We start from the raw sequence: 21,677 nt of genomic DNA, 5'->3' as shown, positions 1-21,677 counted from the left end.
CAACAGAATAAAAAATCAGCCATATCCATATTTGATTGAGCAGTAGTGAAACACTGCTGCTAGAGTGCCAAGGGACAACTTACCCGGCAGTTACAGAAGTTTTAGTCTATTCCACTCTTTGGAGTGAAAATTTCATGCAGTTGTGTGTTTTTTTGGTTTTTTTTTTTTTTTTTTTTAAACAGTATGCATAAGATGCATTGAGATTATATTTTTAGTCTTGTGATGGAGAGCAGGAGGGGGCAAACTTTGCACTTGCCTTTGTTGAACTTCACAAGGTCCTCATCAGCCTATTCATCCACCTTGTTGAGGTCCCTCTGCCCAGCAGCCCTGTCCTCTCCCTGGTTTGGTTCCATGTTGAAACTGGTGGAGAATGCGCTCTGCCCCATGCTCCAGATGAAGATGTTAAACATTATCAGACAACTGTGGAATACCACTGCTAACCAGCTGGGCTTCAAACCACTGACTGCTGTTCTTTGACCCCAATGATCCAGCCAGGTTTTACAGCCACTGTAGCCCACTCCACCTATCCAGCCCATATCGCCTCTTCAAGGACACCAGCCTGTCATGAGAGATAGGAAGGAGGGGGGCACGAGTAGCACTGGTGGCATTTGCACTGCGAGGGCATGGCCCAATGGAGATGTGGAGCAGTTGATGCAAGGCAGTATACTTGGTGACTGAGGGCAGGAGAGCAGTTTGACAGGCAGCTCGATAGGCAGGTGAGCTGAAGAGGCTTTTTTTGTAATGGGGTTATAAGACAGTGGTTGTAAAATCAGATGTAAATCAGAAGAGAGATAGAAGTTAAAGATCAAAGCAAAGAGCAGGGAATGAGGGAGTATGGGAAGATATATACAGGATTGAAAACAAGTTAAAATGAATAGATATCAGGGAGTTAAGCGGTTTCGATCTATGATAAATAAACAAGGTTCAAGACATATTGAAATTGAGAAATCATTAATTCCAGATTTCTTCTATGTAATGCAAATATGCAGAGACCTGTGTGTAAGACATTTTGCTACCAAGTTGCCTCTTAGGACTGAGTATCTGAAACTGGATGGGATTTATCTAACAGAAGTTCAGATGCTGCGTGGCATATTTGGTGAATTAATATGCACAACATTGCATTTTGTCTCTTCTAAATTAATAAACAGCACGTTCATTTCTTTTATACTAATTGAATGTTTAACTTGTTTGTCTAAGGCCAGTGATAGGTCAATAAGAGGTTAGGAATAGATTTTGCTTGTTTTCTCCAGAGCCCTGAACCATCGCTGGGTTTCATATTTCCTCCAGCCTGTCTCATTGTGATACTATTTTTCAGGCAGATGAAAGAGTTTCTTTCATTATTAAAACAAAAGGGCAAGTAAAGAGTTAGGCAACTGATAATTATATACAAACTATTTCCCCAAGGGCAAAAGAAAAAAAATCAATGTGTTGCAGGTTTTTTTTCAATCTAATTAGTGACTTAATGATGAGAAAATTAGTATACATATTTTCTTTTCAGGACTTAACTATGGATGGAGTTTATAGCTAGAGGATACTTTATATCATTCTTATGGCTGGCTAGGGCATCTGAACAATGGGAAATGAGGAAATGGCACAGTTTAAAAAATTTGTTCGAGACACGTTTCTAGGCTACTTTATTTGTGAGCTGGTTTTGTTATTGTTGCTTGAATTTCTTGTTTGCTTAGGTTGAAAATTCCTGAAGACCAACTGCAAAGGGATGATTAGGACTACTGGAGTAATTTCGGAACTATGCCTGAAATTTTAGAGTGACTTTGGTAGTAACGTTGAAGATTCTTATCACTTTACTTTAGACACCTAAAGGAGTCTTGTTTTCTTATGCACTGTCAGTAGCCACTGGAGAGAGCATGAATCCTTTTGCTAGCAGATTATTAATTTGGCTTACAGAGCATGAATCATATTTACAGCATTCTCTCTTTAGTAACTACATAAATTATATGTAAATTTAGATCAATGTCTCCTATTTGGGGGAGAAATTAATCCCCTTGCTTAATGGCAAACCTGTTAATAGTACTCAGCAGAGCAGAGGCAAAATAGCTGCCTAGAGGGATTTTGGAAGAAATGGAATGGGTGTGACTTCAAAGTAGGGAAGTTCTTTGTAAGGACATCAGTGAAAGGCTCTCTTAACTATACAATTCATATGAAGGCACCTGGATTAACCTCATGGTACTGAGAACACACCTCATATACAGTGAGCAGAGAGCTTGCTGAACATTATTTTCTTACTCCTGCTAAGGCGGGGAGGAGAGCTGTCACACTGCTCATTTAAGGACCTGCCCTGGCTCAGCAGCCCTCTTACTTGCAGCCATGGAACCACCATTCAAAGAGCAAGATTTCTAGCTGCATCCAATAATTTTGCTGTTCTCCTTCTTAGATATGCTCTGGAGTATTTGCTGGGTGTCTGTGATACAGAATAGACCTGTTGGTTAGCAAACTTTTCCATTCATTGGATAATCCTTTTTATGAGCTGCACAAGGAAGTCAAGAGGAAATACTTGTTCTACATTTCTGTGGTATCTGACAAGTGCACTTCTGTGACCTTTTGAGCCACCTGTGTTCACTATTTCTATCTATATCTTGAGCATGGAGACTAAGCCACTATAAGATAACTTTGGATTAATAATCCTTTCATATCCTCTTTCCTTTCTCTTCCACTATCTGCCAATATTGTCTCTTGGCTTCACTGCCAATACATGAAGTTACGCTACCATATTGCTAGCTCCAGACTCTACCCTTTCTTTGCACTCCCTAATCCCTTCCTGCATCTGTTTCACCAGTTCTGTTTGGTCTTGCACAACTTTCCCTCTTACCATTAGAAACTCATCCCTTCTTCTTTCTCTCACAAGAGAAGGAAGATTATTTTTATCCCTTCCTTAACTTAGACATAATTCCATCAGTCCCTTTAGAAAAGTCAGCATCTTTTAAGCCTGGGCTGATGTAGAAGAACGAGTAGTAGTAGGCTTGAGCCCTGCCCAGGAAGGCCAGTAGTCGTTATAAGAGGAGGCATGACAAGGTATTCCTGCTCAAGAATAGGCAGGTGAAGGTGTGTATACGAACAGAATGTGCACCTGGATATACTCACTCACAGAAGGAAAGTTCACCTAAAGTTTGGCAGCTGCCTAACGGGATGGAGGGAGGCAGAGGGCAATGAGCACTTAGTGCAAGGTGAAGGCATCTCATAATGCACAGGCAGACGAGCAGTGACAAACATATACTGAGAATGTGGTCTGGTGGCTTGTGAAAATTGCAGTTGTTAATCCATACGTAGTCAGTCAGTGCATGGGAGCGTACAGCAAGTCATCGAAAAGAAAACAGCAGTTGGGGGAAGGACAAAGTGCAGAGTCTGGTCTGGGCTCTGACTCTGGCACTCTGACACTTTAGAGTCAAAGATCCATTTGTAAAATTTGCTAATGCTGAATTCTTTTGGTTGTTTCCTTTGCTTTTTTTCCATCATGGTTACAGCTTCTGGAAGTGAAATGTGCTGAAACACAGAGGGCAATAATTTGAGAAAAGGTTCCTTTTAACGGGCAATCTAGCAAAACGTGAAGGCCAGAGGTGTTTTTACAGGTTTGATTTACAGGATATGTACCATTACTTATGGGGCAGAATCCCCAAAAAGGTTCAGTGACATTTAAATAAACTAATAGATGAAGGGTCATTCCTCTGACTTGAAAGCAAATGAAAAGCGCAATGACAAATGGACATTTTGTGCACTCCAGTAAGAGTACAGTGAAGATATTTCATTTAGACAGAAAGAAAACACCAGATAGTCTGTGAGCTAAACAGTGATTCTTTGGATGTTCCTTTCTACAGGAGAATGGATTTATGACAAATTAATTCATCTCATGAAGGGCAATGGTAATTGAGACCCCTTTGTATGTTTTATAGTGCGAATACTAATGTAATTAAATGCTTAAAATTAAGAATAGATAAAAACTTGATCTGACAGTAGTAACTCTGTAAAGACAAATTGCAGTGCACGTAGCCAGTGTATGAATCTGTGATTAATTTATACAGCTGTTTATAATGCACTAAATAGCAGCATGCCAATTATTATGGAAACAAATTGTGTTTATATTAGCATGTCTGAGGTGATCATTGATCCCAAATAGCATTATTTGAAGACTAATAGAGAGAATAATGAAGGAATAACGTTCTGCCCTGCAGCTGTCCAATGCATTTCAAAACGGAAAGTGAAACTGGCACATTTTGGGTTTTACTGATTTAATCGAGAAACAAACAAAAAAGCTGCCTCACTTTTCATCAGTAAGATTTTCTTGTTCCTGTCACAAGCAAATAGCTTCTTTCATCATGGCCAACAACAAGAAGAAAGTCTCTTGGAGGGGCATGGAACAGAAAGTGAAAAGGCAAATCTTTCTTGTTCTGAAATAAAGTCATTAGCTGGGCTCTCATTCCTTTAGAACATGAAGATGGACTTGAGTGGAAAGTCTTTACAAACTAAAGACATTTACTGAGGAATAATTGATTATTGAAAATACACAGATTCTTTTCCTTTGTTTATTATTTTAACTCGAAGTTCCTGAAGTAGTACAGTAAGACTCGCTGCTTTTGATTTTATTTGCTCTTTTTGTTGCTAAGATCTGGTTCTAAGAATCACTATGATAAGTAAAGTTTGCATTTACTTCTGATTCTGAAGTAGTGTTGGAATAAAGGTGGTGTTTTAAAAGATCTTTACTTAGATCCTGTATAATAGAAACAGTGAATATATCCATCAAAATCTGATTTTGATGGATTTATTAAACTGTAGACTAAACAGGTTGGGCTGTTATAGCCTCTCTTATTTTTCAGTTTTTGTTTTAAATTTCAATACTGGAAGCCTTCAGCTTGTAGCAAGAAACCACAGTCAGTTTATTCCTGATAAAATAAACTACAGAATTCAGCAATGATATTGTTGAATCCAATGATATAATGACTAGGATACCTGCAGAATATATCCACTAATAGGAAAGTGTCATAGTTGTCTGAAAAGAATGATGATGCAGCATAGTTCTTCCGCTGGAGAGAAAAGCAGCAGTCAGAAAATACTGAGGAAGAAAATTAAGCAAATACAATTGCCCTTTTAAAATTGCTATTCCCCTCTCTATGAGCTCAAATAGTCCTAATTGTTTAATGAAATGGGTGCATTTGATTTGAGTTTTGAGGGGAGGCCTCAAAACTGCATCAAACTTCAGTTTTGTCAGCTTGTTAATGCCAACCACAGCTTAACACTGAGGTATTTTGTAGGGTGACTTTAATTAGTAAGCACATGGACCAAGCTATGATACAATATGTCCAGAACCACCAGTGGGGGAGTTTGATCTCAAGAGATAGGTAACATTAGATGGGTCAGAGAACTACAAAATATCTTCCCGTGGCTTGGCACTATAAGGACTGGAAAGCACTAATTGACCTGTTTTAAGATGGGCTTATGCAGCCTTCCAGTTCTGGATGTGTAATCATATGTTCACAAGTACTTGCAGTTATGAATCACTAAGAAACAAGATTATGAAGATCAGGTGATTAAGCCATAAATATTATTCTTGGCTTACTGTAAATAACATCTGTGAGATGACATGTCATCTTTCAAAATAAGGCCTAGTTACTTAGACCCTTGCCAACTTTTTGAAGCGCTTCATATTTCCTATGGAGGCTGATTATTGTATTTTTTAGACTTGTCTTTAATGTTTTGGCCAACTAAATTCTTTCAATGATATAACATCAAGTTGGTTAAGCACTTCCCAAGGAGATGTGCTTAACTTAATTTTTTTCTGATGACTGTTCTTTGCCCCTCCTCTTCTTGTTGCCTCAGTGAAGACTACTCTTGAACAATTCACAGCTTATTCGACTTCAACGATAAACAAGAAGGGAAGAGACAGATTCTTTTTTGCAGACTATAATTTCTTGAAATAATTATCATAAATCGGCTGATTCTAGTCAAGTTTGCCCTGACGTTTTGAGAATGTAGCATGGGAACTAAAACACAAGGGGAATTTTCCTTTTCCCTTAATTTTCTCCGTAGACCTGTGGGTGGGACAACAAAACTGTTTTCAGAGAACCAGTTTCTTACTGTTGAAGTTCTTAGTTTGGGAGCAGAAATCTCTTTTTGGGGTGACTTTGTTTTTGAATAATTCTTTAACTGTGAACTGTCAAGAACTGTACTGAGACACCACGGTTTTATCTGCATTAGCCCAGCTGAAGAGATGTGATAAATGCAACCTGTTAAACACCACAATAAAACAGAAAGCTATAGAGGGAAAAGACTGAAATGATAGGCTATAATCAAAGGCGAAGGGAAATGTAGTGCCACGCAAATACCTCTGAGCAATTTGTTAAACAAACTCAAGCTCTTGTATAATTAGATGACAAGATTTATTTTAAACTATGAGGTATGAGTGTGACAGCACTATAATTTGTCTTAAATAATTTCTTCACACCCAACAAGACGCAGTCTTCAGAGTTCAGTCCTGCTAAGCATTTCTTAAAAATAAAACCAAACATTTTTTTTACACCTAAATTGGGTATGGAAACTGAAATAAAGCTTGCTAAAAGGCAGGTTTGAAATTTCCTTTTAAGATTTAAGATTAAAGAGATTTAGTGAGGTAATGAGTAATTACTCATGCTTTGCTATCTGATTTCCTCTAAAATAATCTTGTTGGCAGCTCCTGTTTTATTTTTTCATTGTGAAGGGATGTGTACACACAGAACTAGCTTAAACATTTTGGGACATGGCTTCTATATCTGGTTTTCCTTTCACTCCCTGTGTAACCCATTGCCATCCAGAATAAACATAGGAGTGAAGGATCTCTCCTTTACAGGGGACAGTTAAAGGGAAGACATTTAGAACTAGTGTTGCAGGTACCATCCTTCTCATTTTCCCTGTTCTGAAAGGGAAAAGAGGAATGACAAGAATGCCGTTAGATCTGGTATTCCTGAACTCTGCCCCATGCTATTAACATTATTATTGTAATTTCTGTGACGGTTAGATATCAAAAGTGGTGTTTACTATGACTATTCATTTGCCACACTTGATTTAAGTTAATTTTCTAGGAGTATTTCATAATAGCAATGTCCCAATATACTTTGGCACTTGCCTGAACACAAATGCAAATGGTGGCAATGCATAGTGGGGTTGTGCTCTTGCTGCTTCTGGTCTCTATGGCAGAGGACCAGGAGTGAGTTGTCTGTGTCGTATTGTGTATTGTTACACTGATTCTTTACAATGTCTGACTCCGCAAAAAATTCAGGGAACATACCCAGGCAGATGGAGTTGTGTTTCCATGGCTCTAAATTGCTTTCTACAAATATTTGTGCCAGTCTATTGAATGCTAATGGCAAGGTGAGTCAGTGTGACCATAGCAAATGTCTATAAATATCAGAGTGAATATTTATGGTAACTTTTTGCTATATTCATGCAGCCTAATTATAACATATGCCTACATTGTTCATGACATTTTGAGATCTTCTGGTTTATTTCCTATTGTTTCCAGATTCTAGTACATTTTAAGCAAAAATACTTGCTGGCAGCACAAAACTCCTCTGTTTTCAGTGATCCATCTGCCATTTGGAATAGTTTGTTCAGACACCAAGTCAGAGACCCCTTCTTTGTGTGCCAGCTTTTTTCTGTGTGTAAGCTGTGATGAGCTTTTCCTTCGTCCTTATACTCTGAGTGCTTTCATTCTTGCCACAAGGTCTTGTAAAAACTGCATCCATCACTGATACGTCATGAGAAATTTGAAACTTCATTGAAAGGGAAGATAATCAGATTTATGTTATTTGCTTATGTTTTTGGTATGTTTTATCCTAACTAGATAGAGCTGTTCTGAACCAGTGGCGATCCAAAAGGAAATCAGCTGATATTTTATGGTGACATAGCTGGGTAGCCTTCCTGACAAAATAAAGCATCCCTGCGCTGTAGCTTAGCTCTCTGGAGGTAGCGCTTATACTTGCAAAGCTAGAGCTGTTATATATTCATGAAGCTTTGAATTCATTAACTGTGAATCTGTTGTCTTGTCAAGTCCCTACTAAGAAATGTTAACATTCAGCCAGATGTCTGGTGTTATCTCCCCCTTAAAAAAAAAAACAAAAAAAAAAATCAGAGAAAGTCTTTAATCTGTGAAGTTGATAGTCAGTGAAGTTCAGTACTTTTAAAGTCCGTTCAGATACCTGGCACTTCTTGTGGCTTTGAATGTAATTATTATGGTTGGGTCAGGAATTTTCACTCAGCAAGTTTTTCCTCAGAATATGATTAGAAGGATGTCTGTCACAATTTATTGGTTGAAACCATGAATATATGACACATTTGCTAGCACTGTAAGGCTGCTATTCTGTCACTCTTGGTAGTGGAGCAATACAACTTCTAGTAGCAGATTTTATGGGCGTTCTTAGCAGAAGAATGTCAAGACTCAGAATTTCTGACTTCAGTTCCTTGTTCTGGATGGAAATGTGCATTGATAGATCTTGCTGTCCTCTTTCGCAGAACTTACAGGTGAAGGATAAGATTGTAATAATGGTTGCGCCATGCTCTTAGTCCTAAGGTTAGTAGCCCAGAAGTCTGGGAGCCTGATCCTAGTTTTACATAAGGAATCTTGCATGCTGGACAGACTTGTCTTCATGTTGAGTTTGCTGCTTTGTATCAGTGAACCCAGAAACTCTTGGACCCCTAACTCTAGTTAGGAGTGACAGATTTTCTCCTCCTCAACAACAAGCCCAAAGCCTTGAATTTCCACCAGTTTGCCGAGAGCTACCATTGTGTGTGTGGGGAGTCCTTGGCTCTGGCGATAGTGCTCTTAGCCTACTCCTGTATCTCCAGGACAGCCAAAGAGCCCCTGAAGTTCACAGCCAAATGCTGTAGCATTTCTAAATTGGAAACAGGAAAGGAAGTTTTCTTGGTGTTCTAATATGTTTAGTGGGGTTATTTTTTGAATATTATTTTTTCAGAATCTAAGCAAAACAATTATGCATGATGTAAAATCTAAGCATTTCAAAACTCTGGCATTTTCCTCTTGAAAATAATCCTGTTTGCACCTGTACAAGCAATAACCAGGACTTCTCAGCTGCAGACGGGAAACTCCCGTATCACTAGCGCTACAGAGATCCCATAGCTTCTAACATGACACTTTCTTCAATTTTCTTCTAACAGAACCTTTGTCTGAGGGGCAATAGCAGTTAAATGACTAAGAAAGATTTCCTTAGGAAATCCTACTCCTCAAGAGCCTGTTGAGATGTTAATCTTCAACCTGCTTCCTTATTTTGGACTCTAGACAGACACTGTAAAAGCAGACTGGGATACCTTACTTCAAAAGACATTTTCAACACCAGTGGTTGCTTATTGATTCAGCTGTTCATAAATCATTTAGAGATCATCCTGCTGAACACATCTTTCAGACAGGATTCCTGATGTTACTAAACTCAGCTATACAAGCCCTCCCAGGCAATCCACCCCAACAATAGCTTGTTTGATCAAGTGTCTGCTTTAGATTTTTTTCTAGCATGAAACCTTTATGTGCTTTCAGCAGAGTTTATGTAGAGAACCCTAGATTTGTATTTTGAAGTAAGTATATGTTGCATTCAGCTCTATTTTACTGCAAACTACAAAACAAAATCAACCAGTGTTTAAAAGAATGAGGTAGTTTGCAAAAACCAACCAACACAAAACCCTCAGAACTTGGGAAGTCCAAGATATGCAACCTTAATTCAATTACCTGTGCTTCTGAATTATGAAATACAATGCTATATGATATATAATTACAATGCCTACAAGCAGGGCAAAGCTGCTGCTTATTCCTTAGTTCTGCCACTCTGAATTCTGACTTTTCAATGCTTCAATTTACAGTGTTAGCAATCTGCTCTTTTTGAAGCATGCTATCTGCAATTCTCCCCAAACTCGTAAGTTGTCTAAATTTGGATAAATTTTCCAGCTTCTTAATACATTTACTTGACGTGAAACAGAGGGTACTAGGATTTCTCAATAAAATAGCAAAATTTACCATGGTAAGAACAATGTATTTTCCACACAAATTATTCTCTAAAAAAGCGGAATAATTTTTTTCTGAAATTTAAACAAAACAAAACCAAAAAAAAGCAAAAAAAGCACCTGAGGCAGATATCAACCTGGAATGGAAAATGTCAGTCAGAGCAATTCAAGTGTAGAAACCTATAAACAGCTAAAGCGGAGTCTTATGACAGAAGGTATCCAGGCAGTCTTGGCTGAACATCAGAGCCAGTGTCACTTACCTTTGTATAGGTGTTATAATCTAAGTTACACATACTAAAACAAAGAAATTGTCAGCTACTGTAATGTCCCATACACTTAGGGAAATGGTTACTTAGTTCAAAGGGATGAACATGGGATTAGTTATTGCTATGAGTGCAGTAGGGACTTAGAGCTGCTCAGTTCAATAAGGGATCCTACATCTCACATGTGCAATGAAGCACACTGTTGTACAGCTTTTTAGGACAGGATGTGCAACAGATACCATGATGTGTATTTGGGGTGAACTGGATGTGGCTGGACAAAAAGAGGTAGCAAAAGGGTAGATAACTAGTGAGAAGAGTGAGTTATGGTGATTCTGAAAGTGTCATGGTAATAGCACTACAAAAGATTGTCTGGAATTTTTAATGGAAACCTAAAGAATAATGCTGAATAATTTTTGAATCAGAGAGGGATTGTGCAAGGAGATACTCCTTCTAGTTGATTTGCTAAATTACACCACAGAAAGCGATTCCTTCCTGTGAGTGTGTGTAGGTGTTGAAAGGATTTATGGTATTGCTCAGGTATCATTTCTGCATACTCCATCTTACAAACAATTATTTTGAAAAATAATTATTTGCATTTAATTTTGCATTTGAAAAATGCAAAACAAGAGAGAAAATATCTGGAGAATTTATTTTTTAATCTATATAAATATTGCAAATTAAAAGTACTAAAAAACAATTAAAAGCTGGTACAGGGAAGCCTCATTACTTGTGCTGTATCTAAGCTCCCCAAGTCATTGAGCCCCACATTATCATTGTCTCCACACTGTGCACCTCACTGTCAAAGAAAAACATGACTCTTAGTCATACCCGTAATCATTTTCTGCTATCTGAGGTAGAAACACGACAGGCCAGTAAGATTTTCAAAAACATTTAGAAAATGAATATAATTGTGAGGAGTTGAAATATGTAAGACCTTTTCTTCCCATTGCCTTCACAGAGACACTTCTCCCTGCTGCGTAATTACCTCTCTGCAAGCACTACGCTATGCATCGAAATAAACCTAGATATTTAATAATCTAAAGGTGTTTCCTCTGCAAGAGGTGATAAATGTTTTATGGCTGAGTACTTTATAGCACCAAAGTCTAATTTTTAGCATTGCTGTCAGTGTTAGATCTTTCTAAAAGAGGAAAAAAAAAGGAATTTTCTTTAAATAGTCTGCTAACTCAAGTTAATTATTAGGCTTTGCAACATCTTTTATCACATACTAGAGACAACTTACCACCTTTACCAACACAGTAGCTGTTCCTATCTTACTGTAAGTACTCTCCTGAGTAACAACAATGTTCAGTTGTATCTATGCAAGGTGTTACGTAGTGGTTTATATCATGCTATCTTGTTTGGAAAACATAAATACAACAGAAAATGTCTTTGTCAATACCCATCTAGACAGATGCCATGTTTAGTTGGTTACATTTACGTGAAGGAAGTGTTGAGATGCTGCCAAATAGAAAAGTGACGTGATGCAGAATGCAAATCCCAAATTCTCAGAGTACAGACCAATGTGCTGATCAGTTCTAATTATTACTTAACCAACATTCATGTGTCTTTCTTTAATTCCTTATAAACATCTAAATCTAGTAAATCCAAATTAAGGAGAAGAAGAAAATTGAAAAGGCTGGTCTGTAAAACCAACAAATTATAAAAACAAGAAAAATTTCGTGCAGCATGTATTTGAGGGATTGTTCATAAACCTTGTCTTTAAGAAGATTCACTGGTCAGGCTCAACTTGTACCTGTGACCATGCAAGTTTACTCCTTTTTATTTCCTTTCCTTTTTTTTTTTCCTTTCTTTATTTATTTCCTCCTTTTTATTTCTCACAACTTGGAGCATGCTAAGTGAAAAGATTTCAGAGTCTGGAAGTGCCACTATAGATAGAACTGTGCACCCCCCCTCCACCTCCATAATAATCTTATTTCAGTGTTTTAAATAATCAGTCTCCTTCCTTTGTATCTCCACTTTGTGGAGATCTGGAGATTCTGTAATGTTTCTGTGTAGCCATCACTTGACCAGAAAATATGCTCTAAGCATCCAGAAATTTTTGTTTCTCTTGATTAATGCCCGGAGTTGGGGTCTGTCCCTGACCTACTATAAGGTCCAGGTAAACGTGACTTCAAGAGTCAGTGCCTAGGGGTTTTTCTTTGTTTTGTTTGTTTGTTTTGTTTCCCCCCATGAAGTATAGGCTTGGTTTTAGATTCAGGATTATGTTTCCTGAAACTGTAGCTTTTGAGCATTTTTACACTGTATACAGAAGACTTAAAATAAATTTCTTTTGTTTGTGACCCTATGATTTGTGGGTGGGTCTAACAGTTTGACAATTAGGTGATCGAACTGCATTTCTGAGGCTGTAAAACGAACCAGAGACCAGTCTAAAACACAGTTCAGCATTCTATCTTTGTAGAATATTTTGTCTTCAACAATTTATTTTGCTAGTTCCTATTGTGTTTAGTTGCAATGCATTCTTGAACTTCTATTTGCAGGATGCTATTTTAACTTGATGTGCCAGAATGGGTAAATCTGAGGCTGTACAGGATAATGACAATGTCGTTTTCAAGGCGCTCTAAATGATATGGAAGATAACTTGAACAGATACTAGTTTCCCACTGTGCTCAGTTGTTACACAGTAGCTAATTAAAAGGCAGTTGACAAGCACATAAGACAAGCGATGCTTGCTGGAGTCCTTAGCAAGCTGAAAAATAATCTAATAACCCTAGAATTAATTTAGACTCAAATGTTTTCATTGCAAATGGTTAATAGGCTGATGGTTGAACTGGTGTGCTCAGACACTTTTCTACATGAAGTAGTACATGACCAGTTTAACTTTTCTCCTATGTAATAAAATTATACAAATCTAAATTATACACACGCTCCCAAGTTCCTAGACTTCATTAAATACTAGGGGATTAAAAACTTGTATAAATTAATCAATGTGCTATAATCCTAAAAATTATAAAATGAGCCCTTGAGGAAGTAATGTAATACTAGCTTTTTAATTAGCGTGACACCAGAGATTCATTGTTCTATAATGTAAGTCATATGTTTATGAATTGTATTATAGTTTTAAAATAGGAAAAAAGCACAGTGGTTTTACTGTTTGCGAGTAGGTGGTAGGTGTCCTTATGTATTTTGATCCTGTAAACATATCTTTATCTTTGTCTTCTCCTCATCCAGGTAAACCTATGCTAGAGAGTATAGTATTATCTTTACTTTCATGAGTAAATAGGTATCTTAAGATTCCTAGGCCTATTTTGTCAAGATCTCCATAAATAATCCTTCTGGAAGCCAGAAACCCTACTGATAGCAATGAAATGCTGGCAGGGCTTAGAATATTGTGTGCAATTTTAGTATGAAAATGTCAGTTTGTTTTTTAGAGTAAGGTGGAAGCCTGTGTTAGGTATAGTCAGTTTTGAGAACTGCTTACTATGTCATTTGACATACTGTATGCTTTCAAGACACAAACACTTTTTAATATAAAAAATTTTTGAAAGTCTTTATTCATATTCTCAATTCATCTTCATCCTACAGGCTGTTGTCATGGTCATTGATATGGGAATAAAAAGTACTCACTTCTATTACACAGGACTGGTTCTGATAATGTTAAACATCAGTGAATCACTCAAGCTTTTAATTCTGTCAATGCAGACCTGTCAATAAACCAAGTGACAAAATTTGGTGAAGTTAACCTTCAGATGTCAATGACCATAGGAAGAAAAATTAGCAGCAGGTTTTACTGTTGTTCGTATGAAGACATAAAACCACTTTCATTTTCCAAAGGTTATTTTAAAAAACTCAGTACACAACCAATTAAAAAAAATACTTTAAATGTCCTGAATAGGATTGCTGATGTAAAAAGAAAACTGCTATGTGACAAATTAATATGGGGGAGGGGATTTTGAAATAGAATTATAAATAAATACATCCTTTCCAGTTTCAATGTAGATATCTCATTTGTTTTGCTAATCTAAAGCTAGAGTCCAGACTTTCCCCTTAACCTCAAGTGAACACATATGGGCTGTATTCTGTACCCAGATGAGTAAGTTGCACCTACTGAATGTTACTTGTACATCTGTCAATGTTTTCTAAGCAATTTTGAATCTGCTTAAGTTTGAGAATTCTTCCTCCGCATATATATTTCACATTAAGTTTATAATTGTTTAGAGACTGGTGTTGTCTAAATTATATGCTTTGATGTTTTGTGAATTCCACTTTGTAAATTTACCTTAATCTGGTTTAGAGAATTTAATTTCCAAGCAGAGCAAGTGCCTGTGGGCACTACGCACAGCAGGATCATTGCAGTGCTGGGAACTTGCACAAACTGTATTTAGCAGTGTGATTTAACAGTGTTGGACAGGCAGCACTGCTTGATATTGCCCCTTGTTTCAAAGGGTAAAACAAAACAAAACAACAAAAAAGAGGAAATGCAAACTCTGTCTTTGGCAAATTTCCCCAGCATTGTCTGTTCTCATGAAAATGAACAAGGAAGATCAGAGATTTGAGCATTTTTAAATGTAATTCCTGTGGAGCTACTGGAAGAGAGACAAGCTTCCTATGCAGAACATCATGGCAACAAAGATTGTGGCTCTTTTCTTTCCACTCTGTATTTTTTAGAAGTCTAAAAAAAAAATCAATGAAATTTGAATAGTCCAACAGTATCTGAGTCTTTGATATGTATTATTTATTGTACCAATCCTCAGCTGGTATAAATAAGCCCACTTACAATGATGCTAACTGTGGATTTGCTCAATTACATCCTCCATCTGGGCAGTGGAGCCATGCTTTAAATAAAGACGCATTTCTCTTTTTCTTCCTTCCTTTCTTGCTTCCTGTTAGAGTATTAAAATAATTCTGTGTAAGCAAACTATCCCCAGGATATCCAAGAATTCTGTTGTTATGTCTTCTTCTGTTACTATTTACATTCACTGTAAATAACCTTTTTGCATTAATAAAGGAAGGCTCATAGTTACGGGAAATGTTCACTATAAGCTAATTTCTGATTCCATCAAATTTCTAGAATTCCATTGTGATATGAAAGGCAGATATTGCAGCATTCTTTCCTTTTCAGCAGTATTTTCAGCAATTAAAAAAAAATCTGGTGGAAGTTATATTTTATTCACAGAGGCCAATTTTCATATTAGATCTCTTTTATGTTCAAATACTTCAGGGGATAAGCCAACACTAAGTTTTGAACTATGGAATTAGATTTTGAATGTAAAAATGCACCTCTTATTATGAAGTGATTGCTGGAAGAGCACTTGAAGGAAACCTAAATTATGATTTGTTTTTTGTTTTCTGTACTCTAAAATAGCCTCACTACACTGTTTTTTATATGAACATGAAACATTTCTTCTAGGCTACTAACTTGTATTCCATGTTTCAGGCCAATGCGTTTTGAAGCAGATGGGGCAGTAATAGTGTTTAGAAAAGAAAAGGTAAGTCAATTTTACAGATACTGTAATGTCTATAAACTGGGTTGACTGTGGCTGGATTGTGAAAGGGTCGGAGTTGCTCCACAGCTACTTAATTTACTTGTGGTGAAAAAGGGAGAATAAAACCATGGTCAGCCAGATGCAGATCCCAGACTGGCCACCCCACTTCTGTACATTTCCTGATTTTTCTCAGTCTAATTGATAAAATAGTTATAGGTCAAATGAAGTATTTTGGTTTTAATGACATTTCATGGACTCTTTTAACCATTTTGCATTTGATTTCCATGAAAATCTGCTAAATTGCTGAAAGATGCATTTAATGAAACAGCAATCATAAGGGAGAGGTGCAGAACAGTACCACCGGCCCTGGATGGTGGTTTCTGAAGTTGCTCCTCTGAATGCTCACAACTTCTGACAGTGACAGGTGCTGAGGAACAGAAATGCCTAAATTCCATCTGTCCAGTCCAAATAGGTGGAATTCTGAGTCCTAAAGAGGATCCGTATTAGATTAGGATCAATGCCTGAATAAACAAGTGACTGAAATGTGTTTAGAAGGAAGTATGCCGTTCACAATTTCTGAAGAAAAATTGTGTAGTATGAGCAGCTGCTTGGTGTGCTGTTTGATTCCTCTGTTCTAGCCACCTTGCTCATAACATAAAAGTATTGTTTCCATGAGACTTTGGAGTAGTGCTTGTCCTCCATTCAGTGTACTGCCATTTCCTTAACCTCCTTTCCAAACAAATCTGCCCGCATAGTAAAGGTCTGTGAATAGGTTTTGGCTGTAACAAACGTCATCAAAAAAAATGTTGCTTTAATTAGTACTTTTTTTTTCTTTCTGAAATGACTAGGAATCTTAAGTGTGGACATGCAGATCTTATTGGGGTAGACATACTTTACAAACAGCTGATACAGTTGTAAGGCGCAAGTGGTGACTGCAGTGTCGTCTTCCTCTCCCTTCCTGGGCAATCTGGAGAGGTGAGGTATGTCAAGGAGCAGTTATTAAGTAAGCTCCATAGATAAATGGAGGCCTTCCATTCCTGCTGCTGTTAGGCTGTCATCTAGGGCAACATGTGGTAAAGTTTTGTTGTTAGCATACCTCAAAAACCTGCTTGTAATTCCTCAGTTCATACACATCATTTAGTGAATAATTTGACTCCCTGGCTATCTTCCAAGCCAGTAATGCTGACCAAATTATTTTGAACATGCAGATGGTAACAAAAGGGCACCAGGTGTTGTTTTATTGTAATAAAGATGTGCAAACCTTTGCATCTCACTAAGTTATTTACCCACATAAATCATCAGGATGCTCAGCCTCCTACACTGCTTTAGTAAATTTTGAATAAGAGGCATCAGCTGCTTTCAAAATGTGCCCTTCTGTATGTGCCACAGATATTTTGCTTTGGGCTTTTCTTCCACACTATGACCCATAGAGGCATTCAGTGGATCCTCTTTTTGATTTAAATGATTACTGAGCGATCAGGAGCCCAGATGTTCAGTGGCTTAATTGCTAAGTGTTAGCCTATAAAAGAGAGTAGGCAGTTAGTATCTGAAGGGAGGGTTTTACTGCATATAAATGTTATTTGGTACATTAAGTGACATTATTTACATACAATTTCTCTCTCTAAGGTGGCAACCTGAGGGAGTAAGTTTCCATGATGGAAAAATAAACATCTGGTTTCACATGATTCTATGTCTACCTTTACAGATAGAGAGAAACAAAACAAGCAAACATAAATAGAGAGCAATAGTAAGACAATACTGTTCAGCAGCATAAGAAGTACCCTAATACTGCAGCAGACTAGTGATTGCCAAGTTTTCTGCAGGCTTTGGGGAATGGCTGAGCTATATTGTCTATAGGAAGGACTTAAAACTCAACAGTAAAATCACAAAATTTAATATTGTAGCCCTTGAACAAGATCAGGATTTGGTGAGATCACAAGAAGGAAATTTTAATTTCTTTCTATTGTCACGCTGATGTATGAAAAAGAACTTGAGCGCTTGACGTTGATTCAATATCATTCAGAGCTCTGCAGTAACTGCAATTTCTTTTTGTAAGAGAAGAAATTAACTGCTACTTTAAGTAGTATAATAATGGGGGTGAGGACTCTCTGAGCAGATCAGAAACTGCTAGTGATAGCACAGCTCGTAACTGTTCAATATTCAGATAGAACTTACATCTACCTCCTTTGATCCCTGTACAACTTTCTGAGTCCTCAGAGTTGGCTCAAGCTGGAATCAAATATACAAACTAATCTTTTCTGTAAATTCGTGTCACCTGTTGGCAATGTGAGCTGGCAGTAACTGTTCTAGACAATGATGCAGCTCTCCATGGTAAAAAAAGTGGCCTTCCACTAGGAAATGTAAATTCACTGTTACCAGAAATAAAAAACAGTGACAGTGAAACTCATCTGTGGTGAAGGAGGACCATGGAATCAGGCTCTCTGCAATATGCTTGTTATTGTAGCTGATGGTTTATACTGTTAGTGCATATTAGTTTTTTTTAAGCATGTAAATCCTTCTGCCAGTTTCATCTATTTAAATGCCTTTTTTGCAAAATTGCATAGTTACCGAGAGTATAGAGCACCTGCAGACATCGTTAACTGTGATCCTCTAGCATGTCTTTGTCAGGAAACACACTGTTTCTGCTAAGATTTTATTATAGTATGGCATAAATAACAATAAGAAAAATTGTTGAGGGAACGCTAAGGATTGTGCTTCTACCTCTGAAGGATGTGGGCAAAGGGTTAATTAATATCTATAGTATTTTTTATAAACAACTCACACCGATTGTGAAACCCAGTTTAGACTGCAATGATGATTTTAACTTCGGAAATTAGAGAGTTTCCTGACTTAATGCATGGAGCATCCATCCATTTTTCAGTCCTGGTCTACCATAATCACTGTCATTGTTTTTTTCCCCATAGAAAGGAAGGCTGAAAGATGACCCATTACTAGTCACAGCACGTTGCTCTCACTGATTGGAAAACAGTCACACACCACCAAGCATTTATTCTGTTTACTGAGATGTAACACCAAGGAACAGCAATTCACACCTGCAGTGAAGTTGTTATACTTCCCATTTCTTTTCTTTATTCTATTTTTATCCTTCTTCATTTTTCCTGTTTCATTTTTCTTTTCTTATTTTTTAATCTTCCCTGCCTCTCCTTCCCCCACTTCTTTGACGGGTGTCAGTGTCAGCCTTGACACTTCCCTTAAACCTGAAATGAAGGATAAATGGTCAATGGTACTTTCTTAGCTATCAAATGAGCATTACCCTAGCTGTAACTGAGTACTTTTCTGTTGGGCAATCAGTTTAAATGCGTCTGGCTGATATATGAAGTATATATACAAATGTATGTGTATATAATCCATATATATAGCTTAGACCCAAATCACATCACGAGCTGTGAAATTTAGAGAAGAGCTCCCTTCTTATACACAGTCTATTACATGATATCATAGTATCCTCCAAAATATGGCATAGGACTGGAGTCCAATGAGGGACAATTCCATGAACTAATCCTTATCTGTGACTCATTGATTCATTCACTGAGTCATCAAATCATGGAACATTTAAGACTGTTTTTGCGGAATATCTGTGATAGACAGGATAAAACATAGCTGGAAAACATTGAAGAGCTGTAGTAATCTTGGAACTGTCCTTGGAAAGAAAGAAATAAAGAGGCAAATAAAATATCTCTCTGAGGCAGCATGAACTTTTGTGTGAGGATTCCAGGCTCATTTTACTTTGCTTGTAAGGACCATAACCTAAATAAATAAATTTGATATAGAAATATTCCACCTGCCCCATACTTATTACAAACCAACCCCAGAGGTTTAAGATTACTATTCTTAACCTCTACAAACATGACACTTACCAATATAATGTCTCTCAGAGGGACAGGTGGGCATAGAAATGGAATTGGTAAAATGATTTTACTGTAGAAAGCAATGGAGACCTAGGTGGTAAGAAGATATTACATTTGAATTGGTCTCAAGTGTTAAATAATGGATATGTGTGTATGTAGGCTATTCAAATGTTTTTGATTTCTTATGGTGAAGATTAAAATTTCCATTAGTATTCCACCTCTTCAGTTTTGCCTGGGGACTGTTAATTATATTTCTGAAATTGCAACCAAATAAAAACTTCAGGAAAAAGTAACAACCAGATAACATAATAAGTAGCTGTTTTCCCCTTTTTTCTTCCCTGCAAGCAATGTTCTGTCCTCTATAGACCCCTGGCCTAAAAACTTACCTGCATTAATTCCTGGGCTCTTCATCTCCCCATTGCATTACTACTGAGCAAAAAGGGACCTTTTCAGTGTTTTAAGCACTTGTACCAAAATATGGTATCCTGAAATGCTACTGAAGGCAGCAGCTGTGGAACAAAACTCAGGAACAAAACAATGGGCATTATAATCTAAACTTCCATAAAGTCCTATGCTCAGTGATGAGAGGATTCTCTAACTAATAAGGTTCTACTCCATAAACCAAGACACTCGACTGCTTTTTAGAAAATGTTATTGATATTTCACTTCTAATACTTTCTATTTGTGAGGCTGTTTGAAATCTACCATTTTATGCAGTGTTTTAATTTTCCTGAGAATTATGGGAAGATAGGAATATACTGTCATGGCTGGTGCCCAAAATTCAAGGCTTTGTCTATTTTCAGAACTTTCTGGTAATAGTGTAGGCTCCGGTGGGAACTAGGTCTTGCAATGTGATGTTGGCTGCTTTCATATTTATCCTGTCCAGTTGCATGAATTCTGCGTGAATGATGACATTTTCTTTGTAGTGTTTAGTGGAGAATTTGGTATAAAAACTTAAAGCATAAGGGTTAAGACTTTTTGATCGGAGTCTACTACAAAGCTGGATCATGGCACAGCCATGGCTGCACTGTGTGACTGGGGTACCAGTGAACCTACTGCTCTATACAGGCAATGACTGCCCAGCTGCCTAGAAGGCTGTAGAGAGCTGTTACAGTTTCATGGCAGTTGCCATGAGTGAAAATATACACAAAGCTAGTGGACATAAATGTAGACCTCAAAGTACTACTGAACTTTCTTTATAGCTTATTTCTGCAATCTTAATTGCAGTAAATTTTGCTGAACTGAAAATAACTTCCAAGGGGCTACCTTTGCTTCCCTCTCATGAGCTTTAAATTGTGTTTTTATAATTAAGCTATAAATTTTAAAGCTTTTTCAACTACACTTTTTAATATGCCACAGGTTGTCCACCTGTCATAACTGTGGTTCGATTGTCATAGATCATTTTCTTTGCTGCATGACAAAAAGCTATTAACATGGCACAAAAATCCTTTCTAGGCAAATGGTGACTCAGGTTCTCTCTATATAGGGGCATAATGCATGTTTCTAATACAGGTGTAAGCAAAATTTTTAAAAGCGAAATGCTAGAGTATCAGTGTTGTCTGAGAACTATTACATTTTCTGAGATTATTGATACTGATTTCTGATATGCCAGTGAAGGTGTTTGAAAATGTAATGTCAATAATAAGCTGTGGTGCTGTCATGGTTTAGCCCCAGTCAGCAGCCAAGCACCACGCAGCTGCTCGCTCACTCCCCCCTGGCGGGACGGGGGAGAGAATCAGAAGAGTAAAAGTGAGGTAACTCGTGGTTTGAGATAAAGACAGTTTAATAGGTAAAGCAAAAGCTGCGCGTGGAAGCAAAGCAAACCAAGGAATTCATTCACTCCTTCCCCTGGGCAGGCAGGTGCTCAGCCATCTCCAGGACAGCAGGGCTCCATCACACGTAACAGTTACTTGGGAAGACAAACGCTGTCACTCCCAATGTCCCCCCTTCCTTCTTCCTCCCCCAGCTTTATATACTGAGCATGACGTCATATGGTACGAAATATCCTGTTGGTCAGTTGGGGTCAGCTGTCCTGGCTGTGTCCCCTCCCAGCTTCTTCTGCACCTGACAGAGCATGGGGAGCTGAAAAAGTCCTTGACCAGGGTAAGTGC

The sequence above is a fragment of the Phalacrocorax aristotelis genome, chromosome 8 (assembly GCF_949628215.1).
Source record: "Phalacrocorax aristotelis chromosome 8, bGulAri2.1, whole genome shotgun sequence".
NCBI lineage: Eukaryota > Metazoa > Chordata > Aves > Suliformes > Phalacrocoracidae > Phalacrocorax > Phalacrocorax aristotelis.
The sequence above is the reverse complement of the archived record's forward strand: the minus strand, read 5'-3'. Positions refer to the sequence as shown.